This window comes from Herpailurus yagouaroundi, unplaced genomic scaffold (assembly GCF_014898765.1).
Source record: "Herpailurus yagouaroundi ecotype Mexico unplaced genomic scaffold, PumYag 28, whole genome shotgun sequence".
In the NCBI taxonomy this organism is placed as follows: Eukaryota; Metazoa; Chordata; class Mammalia; order Carnivora; family Felidae; genus Herpailurus; species Herpailurus yagouaroundi.
In genome coordinates, this window is record NW_024412376.1 from 155801604 (window position 1) to 155815093 (window position 13490).

Genomic DNA, 13490 nt, shown 5'->3' on the forward strand with positions numbered 1-13490 from the left:
GGAGAGGAGAATTCATGTGTAAGTGATTTATTGAGGGTGTGCTCTCAGGAGACTGCTATAGAGAGTGAGCAAAGAAGGATAGAGAAGAAGAAGATGCCAAACAAGGTCAAGTCTAGCCTCAGTCTTTTCCTGGGGGGGAGTTCAGGAGTGTAATTTGCACCACAGAACTTGTCCAGCTTTAAGGCAAGGGGCTTTTGTACCCCTGCATCTGGCTGTTCCATGGGAGATACACACTCCAAGGCAGTTACAATTGCCCAAGGGCAACGCTGCAGAGAAGATTGCAGGTGTGAGCTGTGAGAAATAATGCTGGCAGCCGGGGGTGGGGGCAGGCATGGGCCCAACCAGCCTGTAGAAGGGACCCCACGGGATCTGATGAGTCACCTGTAGCATCTGCTGCAAGAATAGTCCTTGTCTTCTAGGTACTTAAAATTTGGAAAATATTGGTAAACTTAATAGACATAGCTCAGACAAATCCTTTTAAAAAGAGTGCTTAATAGCAATTGTTTTGTGAAAATGCAAAAGAAGAAAGAAATGCGGAAGGAGGAACTGAAATTCTGAGTAAAACTGTGTGCAAGCATATGCATCGATCAAGTATCATGTTTATTTCATTCCTGTGTCTTTCTAGTATATCTCTGTGTCTTTTACTCTATTGTATTTGTGTCCCTGTCCTAAGGAAGGTAGACTTTGGAAAAGTTCTAAAGAACGTGTTGAGTTGGACCTTCAAGCATAAGAACAACTTTGACAGTGAAAGAGGGAAGAGAAGAAAGTAGACATTGAGTGGAAGAAACTACTTGGGGGGAAATTATAGGCATCCGTGTGCAAGTAGAAATGAAGTATAAAAATCCAGGACAAGGAGCAGGGGGTGACTGGATTGTAGATTCAGAAATAATCTTGAAATGCCACTTGTGAAGCAAAGTTAAGTTTTCTTTCTTCATCGAAAAATATAGTAAGGTAATTTCTCTTTGAAAATTTGTTCTTAGTGTGCATGAGAATAGATTGGTTACAATCCTTAGTTTACACCCGAGGATCATCCTTTTTTATGTTATTGCTTCAGCTTCCTTTTCTCCACCCTGGTTTGTGCCTCCCAAGTCTAGTTTAATACTAGGGTACTCAAATAATGCACTGTTGTAGTTCATTAATTTTCACTGCTGTATGAAAGTGTATTCTGTGACTATAGCACAGCTTTTCCATTTTCTTGGCAATGAACACTTGAACCATTTCCAAGTTTTTTCTATTTTGAGTAGTATCACTAAAAAGATTCTTGTACACATCCCCTGGTATGCATGTGAAGCAGTTTCTCTTGGTATATGTCAAGAAGGGAAATGCTGGTTGGTGGGATATGCAAATGTTTAAGAGAGAATGCCAAATTACTTTGTGAAGTTGTTATACCAGTTTTTATTCTTAATAGCTATGTGTAAGAGTTCTCTTCGATCCACATCTCCAAAATTTGGCATTATTCAAACTTTAAAATTTTTTGTCCATTACAAATTTGTCCAAAAAAATCAATCATTTGTCATCAGTTGGGGGTAAAATGAAATTTTTTATATTGATTTTCATTTTCCCAATTACTACAGAGGATGAGCTTCTCTCGTACTATTTTTAGCCAGTCGTATTTCTGCTTCTATTCTATTGCCAATCATACGTTTAATTTTTTTTTATTTTTTTAAACTATGATATAATTGTTTTATTTTGATTTTTTTAAAAATTTAATTCCAGTGTAGTTACCACAGAGTGTTATATTATAGTTTCAGGTGTGCAATACAGTGATTCAACAATTCCGTATATTAGTCGGTGCTCATCAAGATAAGGGTACTTTCAACCATTCATACTTTTTAAATCTATTTTTCATTTCCATGTTTTTTCTTTTTGTTGTGTATGTAATATACTGATGCATATCTTGATATATTCTTCATCCTAGTCCTTTGTCAATGAATTGAGTTGCAAATGTACTTTCAGTTAATAATTTGTTGTTTTACTTTCTTTAAGGTGTCTTTGAAGGATGACTAAAAATACTTTGTTTCTTCTCAAATTTTCTGTAACAAATATATATTTGTTTTAAAATAGAAAAAAAATTGAAAGTCTCAGGTGAAGGGTGTAATATGGAATTGACTTTAAAAATGTGTTTGCATGTGTGTGTGTTTATTTGGAGGAACATATACAAAATTTTTAATATTTATTATTAAAAATAAGGTTTATAGATATTATTAAATGTCTGTGTTTTTGCATTTTAATAATATAAAATGAATATTTGCTTTTTGGAAATCAATATAAAAATCACTGAAGTTTCAGAAAAGTGTAAAATCTTACAAAGAAAGGAAAAAGAATGTGTTCTACACCAAAAATAAGGTGATTCTAACATGCACAAAGGGAAATAAACAACATCTGAAATTTTATGTAGCGGGGCCATGGGCCATTCATTCCAAATCTAAAACATGTAAATTGCTTTAATTTCTTAAAATATATAGCTCCAGAAAAACTAAAAATAACATCATTAATTAGAATTTCCATTACAGAATCAAAGAAACCAAAGTTCAATACAGAGCTTTATGGTGAAAACAAATAAATCCATACTTGAAGAAGCAAATGGATAGTGGAGGCTTAGAGTTTCTTTCTTACTACTTGGAAGTATGATATGGAAATTTATGAGTCTGATCACAACCCTTAAATCACACTTCATGACATTGGGAGGGGGAGTGTCAAAAACTAGTTTAACAAAACTTGTAATATATTGAGTTCATCCTTTATTAAAACTTTAAATAGTAGACTTCATTGATTTTGTTGCCAGAAGGATAGTACTTATATTGTATATTAACAAGATAATAACCATTGATGAAAGGAAAAATCTAGGTAGGAGTTACAAATTTGGTTTGAATTTTCCTATGAGATCTATTGTTTGTATAATCCATCAGAGTTTTAAAATGTCTCTTACCTTCGTTAATTCGCTTAGTCTCACGATAACCTTGTGAACCACACAGGCAGGAATCATTAGTTCCAATGAGGCAATCAGGTCTCAGAAGGCACACATTCCCAAGGAAATATAATGAGCAAGTCATGAAGCCAGGATCAACCCCAGATCATCTTTCTCCAATTTCAGTGTTTTTTTTCCTAAGGCAGAATGGGACTTAGGAAATATGGCCATTCAGTAATAACCGCCAGGGATATTTGTTTTTCTATTTCCTACATGTAGTTGAGAAATTCATCAGTTTTACAAAAGAAAATGCTTTTCATTATGAAACAATTAAATCAGCTCCCCTCTTCCAGGGAAGAAAGGAAAGTAGCAGTTTCCTTATTCAAAGAAACCAAATGAAATGTGGAGGAAAATGAAAGCCAAGGACACAGTTGGAGAAGCCCTGAAGAGTAACACACAGATGTCAAAATACAGACACATCAGGGGAAAAGAATGCACGACTCCTGCCAGGCTCTACCTTAATAAAGCATGCAGTTATACACACAGGTCTTTTGGTTGCAGGATAAGTGGAATCAGGGGAAAGGCAATGCTACTAGGTTAAATCTGGGGTGTCTGATTTCATGGAGCAATTTGGGAATGGGTTGAGGAGAGAATGCAGATTGTATTAGCAAAGACTTACAGTTGGTTGGGTCAAAGAGGCTCTATTAGAGGAGTGAAGGATCATAAACTTTGATACAGAAAATGAAGGCCTTGAGAAATAGGAGGATGGTTGTTACTGAAATAGATTTGATGGGGTTTATAACCAAAACAGATGAACAAGGGTGATTCATTCAATGAGTAAACATAAATCAGGTGTTAAATGTTCTGATTAGGAAATACTGAGTTAAAAAATAGACAATTAAAAGATACCAAAGTGCTACTGAATATGAAAATTTGTTAAGCAAAATCAATTGATATTATTAAAAAGGAATACTTCTGGCTTGGACCCAAGTTATGGAATATCAGTGGGAAAGTATCCAAAGCACATCTGGTTTCAACCTACCTAGAGACAGTGACCAGTTCAGCAGCTTTGATTTCCTAGACCCTGGGAATTCCACTGCCCCAAACACATTTCCTGGATGTAACATAAAAAAATAAACAAACAAACAAAAAACGAATTAAAATTTAAGGATGACTGTTTTCAAAGAAACAAAATAAGACTCATTAATTTTATACCTAGCTCAGATAAAAAAAAAATCAGAAAAACATTTTTGAAACTGTACCCCTATAAATCCTTCTGGAAGAAACTACTGAAGAAACATTGAAGAAAACATTTTAGGATTGTTGGAAATTGTATGATTTTTTAGCCAACAAAGAGATGTTAGTCCATAGCAAAGAAAGCCACAAAAAGAAGATGATAGTTCAACACTCAGAAGTAGAACAAAGACTAAATGAGAATTTTAGCTACAAGAATAAAATATAAATGCAATTAATATTAACAACGTAGAAACTATGCAAATTACAATAACTGGGAGAAAAGAGTGAGAGAAAATAAAGGAAGTGTAAGTATGCTATGTCTTTATCCTTTATAACCAAGACTAAAAAGATGCCATTTAAAGATGGTAATTCATAGAAAATTATCCAATCAACTAAAATTGGAGGATGGGGCAAAGGGAGATGTGGACATGCATCGTTCTTGTCACTGTAATAAAATTTCAAATGGCACTGTCTAAAGAAAGACAGGCTTAAATGTATTAAGTTGTTGTGATTATAAAGAAATTATCTAGCGGCGCCTGGGTGGCTCAGTCGGTTAAGCATCCAACTTTGGCTCAGGTCATGATCTCACGGTCCGTGAGTTCCAGCCCCGCATTGGGCTCTGTGCTGACAGTTTAGAGCCTGGAGCCTGTTTCGGATTCTGTGTCTCCCTCTCTCTCTGACCCTCCCCTGTTCATGCTCTGTCTCTCTCTATCTCAAAAATAAATAAACGTTAAAAAAATTTATAAAAAAAGAAATTATCTAGAAGAAATATGTAAACTTTCCAAGTGATCAAAAGAAATACAGTACAGACTATATAGTGAATTAATTTTAAAATGTAAAGAAAATGCATAAAGACAGAAAGCATACTGTGATGCCAACATTAAGAGACAAAATGTAGGGGCGCCTGGGTGGCTCAGTCGGTTAAGCGTCCGACTTCAGCTCAGGTCACGATCTTACGGTTCGTGAGTTTGAGCCCCGCGTCAGGCTCTGGGCTGATGGCTCAGAGCCTGGAGCCTACTTCCAATTCTGTGTCTCCCTCTCTCTCTGCCCCTCCCCTGTTCATGCTCTGTCTCTCTCTGTCCCAAAAATAAATAAACATTAAAAAAAAATTTTTAAAAAAAAAAGAGACAAAATGTAGCTGATATGTCAGTAATTGTAAATGGGTCAAATGCCATGATTTAAAAAATACAATTGGATTACAAAGCAAAACCCAATTATATGTCGAGAAAAGAGAAGCATTTAAAACAAAGAATAGTGGAAAATAAAAGAATAAGAAAAAGCATACTAGGCAAAAAAGATTAGATCAAAATAAGAGTAGATAATTAATTGAAAACAATTGTAATTAAAATATAAAAACAGAATTTTGGAGGAGGGGATGGGAGAGGATAAATGGATAAACTCCACTGGATCAACTCAACCAAGGAAAGCAAATAATATGCAAATTAAGCCATAAAAAATAAATAATTATGGACAGAAAAGCCGAAAAATTATGAAACTATTTTGTTTCATAATATGCAAATAAGTTGGAAAAGGTGAATATGATGAATACAATGAATTATTATCTAGGAAAACATAGATCACTAAAAGTGACCCCAGAAGAAATAGAAAATATAAAAAGATCAAATAACATGAGATGCAGATATGTGTGCTGATATTCACAAATACCCGTAAGAGCAAGAGTGGATTCTGGTCTTTAGAGTCTCAGTGCTTAAACAATTTTGTCACCCTCTTTATAAAAAAGATACAAGTTTTCAAAACAATAAAATTAATAAACTGAATGTGTCTTTGGAATGAAAAAAAAAAAGGGGAGGGGAAGAAACAAACGCTACACCAGAATGCAAATATTACAAAACTCAGATAAATAATACAATATTTTAATTAATTCACCTATGATACATTTTTCTTTCTACAGTTCTAGGCTACATACTTAGTGACCTCTTCATATGACAATGATTTTTAAGCATCGTTTTCTGCAGAAAGGCAAAAGACAATTTGGTCTTTCCTCTAGCAGTATTAATCAAAGTTTGTTTTTTATTATTGTCTCTTTCAGCTTTATGGCTCATTTTGATAGGATAATAAACATTTTAGGATTGTTGGAGAATTTGGGAAAACCACTATTAAGTTTCTTTCATATATGAGATATGTATTTTTAGGTATTTTAAGATTTCCTGTGCAGGGTTTCATCATAACTACTATTTGAAGTGATGTTGTTCATTGCCTAGAGCAATTAAAATTCATTTTAAAATTGTTATTATGTTGTATAGAGCTACATAATCGTGCTATTAAATTACTCACAAACTATGTGCATTGACATATTGTTACATATGTGTGGTTTTGCCCCTACAATACTAGTTTCTTCAAGCTCTTTCAGTTTGGGGTGGTAATTTGGCATGCCATTTGTCTGGAACCTCCCAACCTTGCTAAGGTGCAGTTCAATATCTAGGGATCCAAAAACAAAAACCAAACAAAAGCATATGACTTCACATACAAGTGTATTTATTGTTCTTGGTACTGGTAACATTTTATGCTCTTCACATGAGAATTCTGGTATGTTCTATTTTGCATAGTTTGAGTTCTTTTTTTTTTTTTTATTCTTAAGTATAGTAGCTTATAAATATATATAAATATTTTATTCTTAAGTATAGTAGCTTATAAATATATATAAAAATATATATATAAATATATATAAATATATAGTAGCTTATAAATATATATAAATATATAAAAAAGATACTGTATTATTGCACATTTTCCTTTCAGGAGAAATCTTCCATTTTCACTAGATATTGATTGGAAATAAATCTTTTGCTTACACAGTTATATGTGTGACAATTAGAAGACTTTTCCACAGATTAGCTGCTGGTTACATACACTTCAATCTTTATTTCTCCTCGATCCAACTACATCGAGAACTGGTACTACAGGACAAATTCATTCTCAGCATAGCCTCTGCTGCACTTTCCTGTCACGATGCCAGAAAGTCAATAGAGTCTGAAGTAGGAGTACTTTGGAAGACAATCTTAAATACCACATCAGCTAACAATAACAAAACAATACACAGAAGTGACTGAGACTATAGTGTGTGTGTGTGTGTGTGTGTGTGTGTGTGTGTGTGTGTGTGTTTTGTATCCTATTAAAACCAAACTAAGTGCTTTCTCATTGTAGGTTAGCTTCTTCAGAATCAGAAGTTTGGAATCAGTTTGGAGTGCAAGATCTCATTAGGGATCAAGACTTGTGGTGGGAAGGAGAGCAAGCTGGTCAGCACAGAGCCTGTGATAAGAGAAACCTAGACAGTATCACTCGTCAGAGTGCTGTGCACTGGGCTGAAGTGCCTGGGCCCTCCTATCTTTCCTCATTCAGTCACTGGAGGAGAAGGCTGCCCTGGGCATGGTGTGGCCTCAGACACCTACACCTTTCTGCACAGAAAGTAGACCCCAAAGTTGCTGATGGCTAGAGACTGTCTCCTGACTACACTCCCCTCAGTTGATATGCAGGTCCTTTCTTGAAGGGGATTGGGTGGTGCATCCCCAAGGCTACCATGTTTCTCTTAGCCAGAGCCACAAAAATGTTTGCAGCCACTCCAACATCAGCTGAAAAAAGCAGAAGAGTGACACAGAAATTAACATGGGAAGAGACAGTGGCCTCAGACAATTGTGATTAAAAATATCTTTGCAGATTTCACAAGAAGATATGACCCAGTGGACACATTTCTAGGGCCCTTCCAGGGCCATGTTAGGGTCCCAAGCAAGGGGTCCTGGGGCTTAAATTTCATTAGTGTATGTTAAACCTGTGAGTATAATCAAAGTGTTGCATCTCCCAAAAGCAGCTACCCAGATGGTTTCACAGAACAATTCTACCAAACCTGTAAGGAAGGGGTTAATCCAGTGCAACTTAAACTGTTCCAGAACACAGAAGTATAAAGCAGTTTTTCAAGTTCTCTTCTTATGAGGTTAGCATAATATTGAAACCTAAACTCTACAGAAAAGGAGAAAAAAACTAAATAGCAGACCAAACTAATTTGCATATATTAACTGCTATGGATTGAATTTTATCTCCCTAAAATTCACATGTGGAAGCCCTAGCCCCCAGTGCAATGGCATTGGGGGTAGGGCCTTTAGGAGGGAATTAGGTTTAGATGAGTTCGTGAGGGTGGGGCCCTCCTAACGGATTAGTGTCCCTATAAGAGATGCCGGACAGCTCTCTCTCTACCAAGTGATGATCTTGCAAGGGGGCAACTGTCTGCAGGAAGAGAACCCTACCCAGGCACTGAATCAGCCAGCATGTTGATATTGGACTTTCCAGCCTCTAGCATGGTAAGAAACATGTCTGCTGTATAAGCCACCCAGCTTTTGGCATTTTGTTACAGCAGCCAGAGCTGACTAAGACAGCAACGAACAGAGCCCAGAAGCACATTAAAAGAGAACTAGAACTTAGACTGAATTCCAAGGTGTTGAAAGGTTAGGAACCCCACCAGTGTAGTTCATCATGGAAATACATCAAAAGAAAAAAATATATATATGATTATCTCTAAGGATGCTAAAAAGATCCTGCATAAAAAATTTAGTAGCTCATCGTAATAAAAACTTTAACAAAAAAGACATAAATATTTCTTTATGTGACATACAGCTATATGAATGTATATTTTAAATATGCCTTACCCTCAAAATCAACATCATGCTTAATGAAGACATAATAGGATAATTCTCATTAAATTCAGTTGCAACAGAATTTTGGGTATTTTCTAGGTAAATTGAGCATAAAATTAGTATTGAAATTAGACAAACAAATAGAATCAAGAAAATGCTGGAAAGGAAGAGTAACAAGGGGAATCTAGGTTTTCCAGGTATTGGAATATATTATACATCTAAAGTAAATAAAACAGTGTGGTATTGCTACATCAATAGACAGATTAATGAACTCCATCAGGAACCCCAGAATATAAACCCAAATATGAATGAAACCTTAAAATATGAAAAAGGGATAAAATGAATTGTTCAAAATGGAGTTGGGAAAATTGATTTGGGACGCCATCTGAAAAAAAATGTAGCTGGCTCTTGACCTCATCTCACACATAAAAATAAGCTCCATATTTTGAAAAGATTCACTATGAATTGAAGCCATAAAATACTGGAAGAAAATACGGAAGAATTCTTTTAAAATAATCTTGGAGAGAGAAATTCATTTCTTATTATAATGCAAAACTGACACCAAAAGCTTATAAATTTAACCACATAAATGTAAAAATAGAATTCTGCAAAGGAAAAAAAAAATAAACATAAAGCCAAAAGACAAACTACAACGTAGGAGCAAATATTTGCAACTCATATTGCAAATACAGAGATTCTCTCTTTTGTAGAGAGCTTCTACAAATCAACAAGAAAGAGGAAAAAATCTAAAAGAAAAATAAACAGAGATTCCAATAGATTCTGATTTTCACAAAATCAGAAATACAAATGGTTCTTTAAATGCAAAACAAAAACGCTCAGCCTAATAATAAAATAAATGCAAATTAAAATCACAATGAGGTACCATTTTCTACTCATCAAGTTGATGAAGTTAAGAACATCTAATAAAATTCTGTGCCAGCAGGGTATATGGGAAGTAGAAACTCTCATACATTGGGAACATACTTGGCACATTCCCCTTGGAGGGCAATTTGGCAATATCGATTCAATTTACAAACGCCCATCTCCTTTAATTCTGGAATTCCACTGCTAGAAATTTATCCTTTTAATGAAAATTAGGTTGAACCAAGTAAAACTGTTATTTAGGTAAGCCAAAAATGGTTCACTCTCTGCACCTGTATATGGTCCAAATCAATACTCCCAAACGATTAAAATAATGAATGTAACAAAGATACAATCTACATGCCTATCAACAGGAGATCAGATAAATCAATTGTGATACATCCTTTCAGTGGATATAAGTATTTTTTTAAAGGAAGATGGAAGTAAATTTTTTTAAATGAAGTATTTGCTCATACACTGATAAGGAATAATTCCATGGTATATTGTTCAGTTAGTAAAATGGTATGTATGGCCTGCCACCATTTGAGTAAAACTATAAAAAAGAATATAGTCATGTATTTTTTCTCGTATATGCAGAAAGTATCCCTGGCATGATACATTAAAAAGAAAAAAAAAAACATTGCTTGCTTTTGGGGAGGAAAACTGTGACTGGGGGCAGAGAGGTAGTCATACTCTTGCAAAGCTTTTGCAAAAAATATTGCAGAAAAGAAATAAACTAATATATGAACTTTGGTAATATGTTGATTTATTTTGTCATTAAACAGATATTTATTGAGTAGTTACATTCTATGTTAGACACAATTCAAGTAGCCAAGAGACAGCCATGAACAAAATAGACAAAATCCTTGCTTTCCTGGTTATTACATTCTAGTACGTGGAGAAAGACAATAAACAAAGAAGCATATATACTTTATAAGCATATAATGAGGTGAAAAGCCCCATGGGTGAAATAGGGCAAAATTGGAACATAGGAAATACACAGGGTGGTCAGAGAAGGTCTGTCTAGTATGGCAATATGTGAGCAAAAGTCTCGGGAGGTAAGGGAGCCAAGAAAATCGGAGAGAGGAGGTATTCCAGATGGAAAAGCAAATGCAAACGCCCTGAAGCCTGCATTGCCTGGTACATTTGAGAAGCAGTGAAGAGACCTGCTCGGCTAGAATGGGGAGACCCGGGAAAGGAGTGGGGACCTGGGGCAGAAAGTTGATGGGGGCAAATCATGTTGGCCTTTGGGCCAGATTAAGGGCATGGAAATAAAGAGTCATTTACACTCCTGTTTCAGCCCTTGACAAGGAACAGAGGTTGATAGAAAGCAAGATGCAGACATGAGGAGCACCCAGGGCCCAGAAAGGAACAGGAGGGGGGCACGAGAGGAAAAGAAGATGGATGTAGGGGTGGGAGGCTGGCCTGAGAGCCCTGAGCCTTGCTGTGTCCTTCAAAGAATGATTGAAGCACCGGAGACCAGAATCAGGCAGAGCGCACCTGAGGCTAGGACTCAAGTGTTTACGGAGTAGAGGTATGAATAGGGCAATAGACTCACCTTGTCTATCCATGTGGAAATCAGGCCCTACATAAACCATAGGCTCGTGTCACATTTCTAGAAGTTAAATTTTCAACTAATAAAGAGATCTTTGATGTTCACTTCCTCTGGATAAACACTGTGACCCTATAGATCTTGAGGATCTTGTTCAGCTCCACAAATATTCTCTACCTTTTTATAGATCCTAGTGTTTTATTCAACAGGGATTGTGACCTTCTCAAATAGGTTATCAGCATCCTTACAAGTTGCCTCTTTGAAGTTTGCTAACAAGGCCCCGCGCCTCTTCCTTGCTGAGCATTGAAATGTCTTACCCTTTCTCTCTGTGTGACTTGAGGCCCCTCCTCGCCTGTGGAAAAAAAGGCAAATACAGGAGAGGTCTTGGATTAAACTCAGGAATAGAGGAATAATTTTAGAATTTTATGTTAAGGAATTGTGCTGTGTGGAGTGAACTCAGGGAGTGCCACCTTCTTCTTCTTTCTCTTGCCCCATATAGTTCTCATAAACTGCAAAAGTATTTTACATATTTTACATAAAAACTTATTTTACATAGATAGGGTTTGTAGCAGGATAGACTGACCCAGTAGAAGATTAAACTTTCTAACAGACTGTTCAACAATGGGACGCAGTGCTTTAAAAAGAAGAAAGCATTCATTTAAAATATGAGAGACCCCTGTCCAGAGATGTTGAAGAAGGAATTCATGAATAGGCAGAAATTTGGATTAAATATCTTTAGGTTTCTTCCAACTCAGAAGTGCTATGAATGTGTCATACTAAAATTCTACCTTTGCTTTTGCATTCTGTATTTGGTATTTTGTCAGATCTATCTGGATCCTATTCAAGGGGCGGGAATGAACTAACGATTTCACTCCTAATAGGAGTGCCTGCTGAATTAGAGGCAGGTTATCACTTCAGGTTCTCCCACGCTAATAGAACTAGGATAAGAATCTGGATCGCAAAGGATATAAAGGATGTCCTAGGCTGAGTGTGCCAGAAGCAAGTGCCGAGACATGGAAGCATTTCGAGGAGATACTGGTAAGGCAGTGGGGAGGCAAGATAGGAAATGGCATGAAGTCAAGCAAGGATACTGTTTCAGGCAAAGTCCCAGCCTCAGTGTGATCCCATACAGGGCCTCTGGAGTATAAATTATTTTTCAAAGTTTGTCCAAACATAAGGCAAGAGAGCAGGAGTCTCATATTCCCACACCAGGCAGTCATTGGTTAACAGCTTCAGGGAAGATTTCGGTGCTTGTGGAGAAAGAGGCTCCAGTAACTTAAGGGAAGACCTCCAAAGAGAGTCACAGATGTGGATATCACACAAAATCCCAGGGAAGGACATACAGTAAAGTTAAAAAGATCCAAGTGGATCTGGACAGAAAGCTAGCAGTGCCTCCTACAAAAGTCATAGCAAAGAATACAGAATCCAACTTCAAACCCAAATCTGAAAAGTGTAAAAGCATATCAAAAGCAAGTTCGGATATTGGGTACAAAATGGGTTTAAGTGGTTCAGGGCTGCAGAATCTAATTTTGTGAGAATGATAGACACTTAAATTTTTGTAGTGTATCAGAGTTCTTCAGAGAAGGATATATATATATATATATATACACACACACACACACACACATATATATATATACATATATACACACACACACACACACACAGATATATAATAACTGTATATATATATACAGATATATATATACAGATATATATATACAGATATATACAGATATATATATATATACAGATATAAACATATATACATACAGATATATACTATATATACATATACAGATATAATATTACAAATATACTTTTTACATATGTAGTATCAGTACATATGTATCTATGTTTCTACGTGTGTGTGTGTGTATATATATGTATGTATATATATATATATACATATATTTATGTGTGTATATATATATATATATTAAAGGATTTATTTTAAGGAATTGGATCACATGATTGTTGGGGCTAGTAAGCCCAAAATTTATAGGGCAGGCTGGTAGGCTGGAAATGCAGGCAGAAGCTGATGTTACAGTCCTTGAGGCAGAATTTCTTCTCTGGAAACCCTTAGGGGTTACTGTTATGGCTGTCGACCGATTGGATTAGGCCCACTCACATTATCAAGTGTATCTCCTTTATTTAAGGTTAAGTGATTATAAACAATAACCACATCTACAAAGTACCTTCATGGCAAATGGCTAGATAAGTATTTCATTAAATTTTTGGATACAGTAGCCTGGCAATATAGACACAGAACACTGACAATCACAGG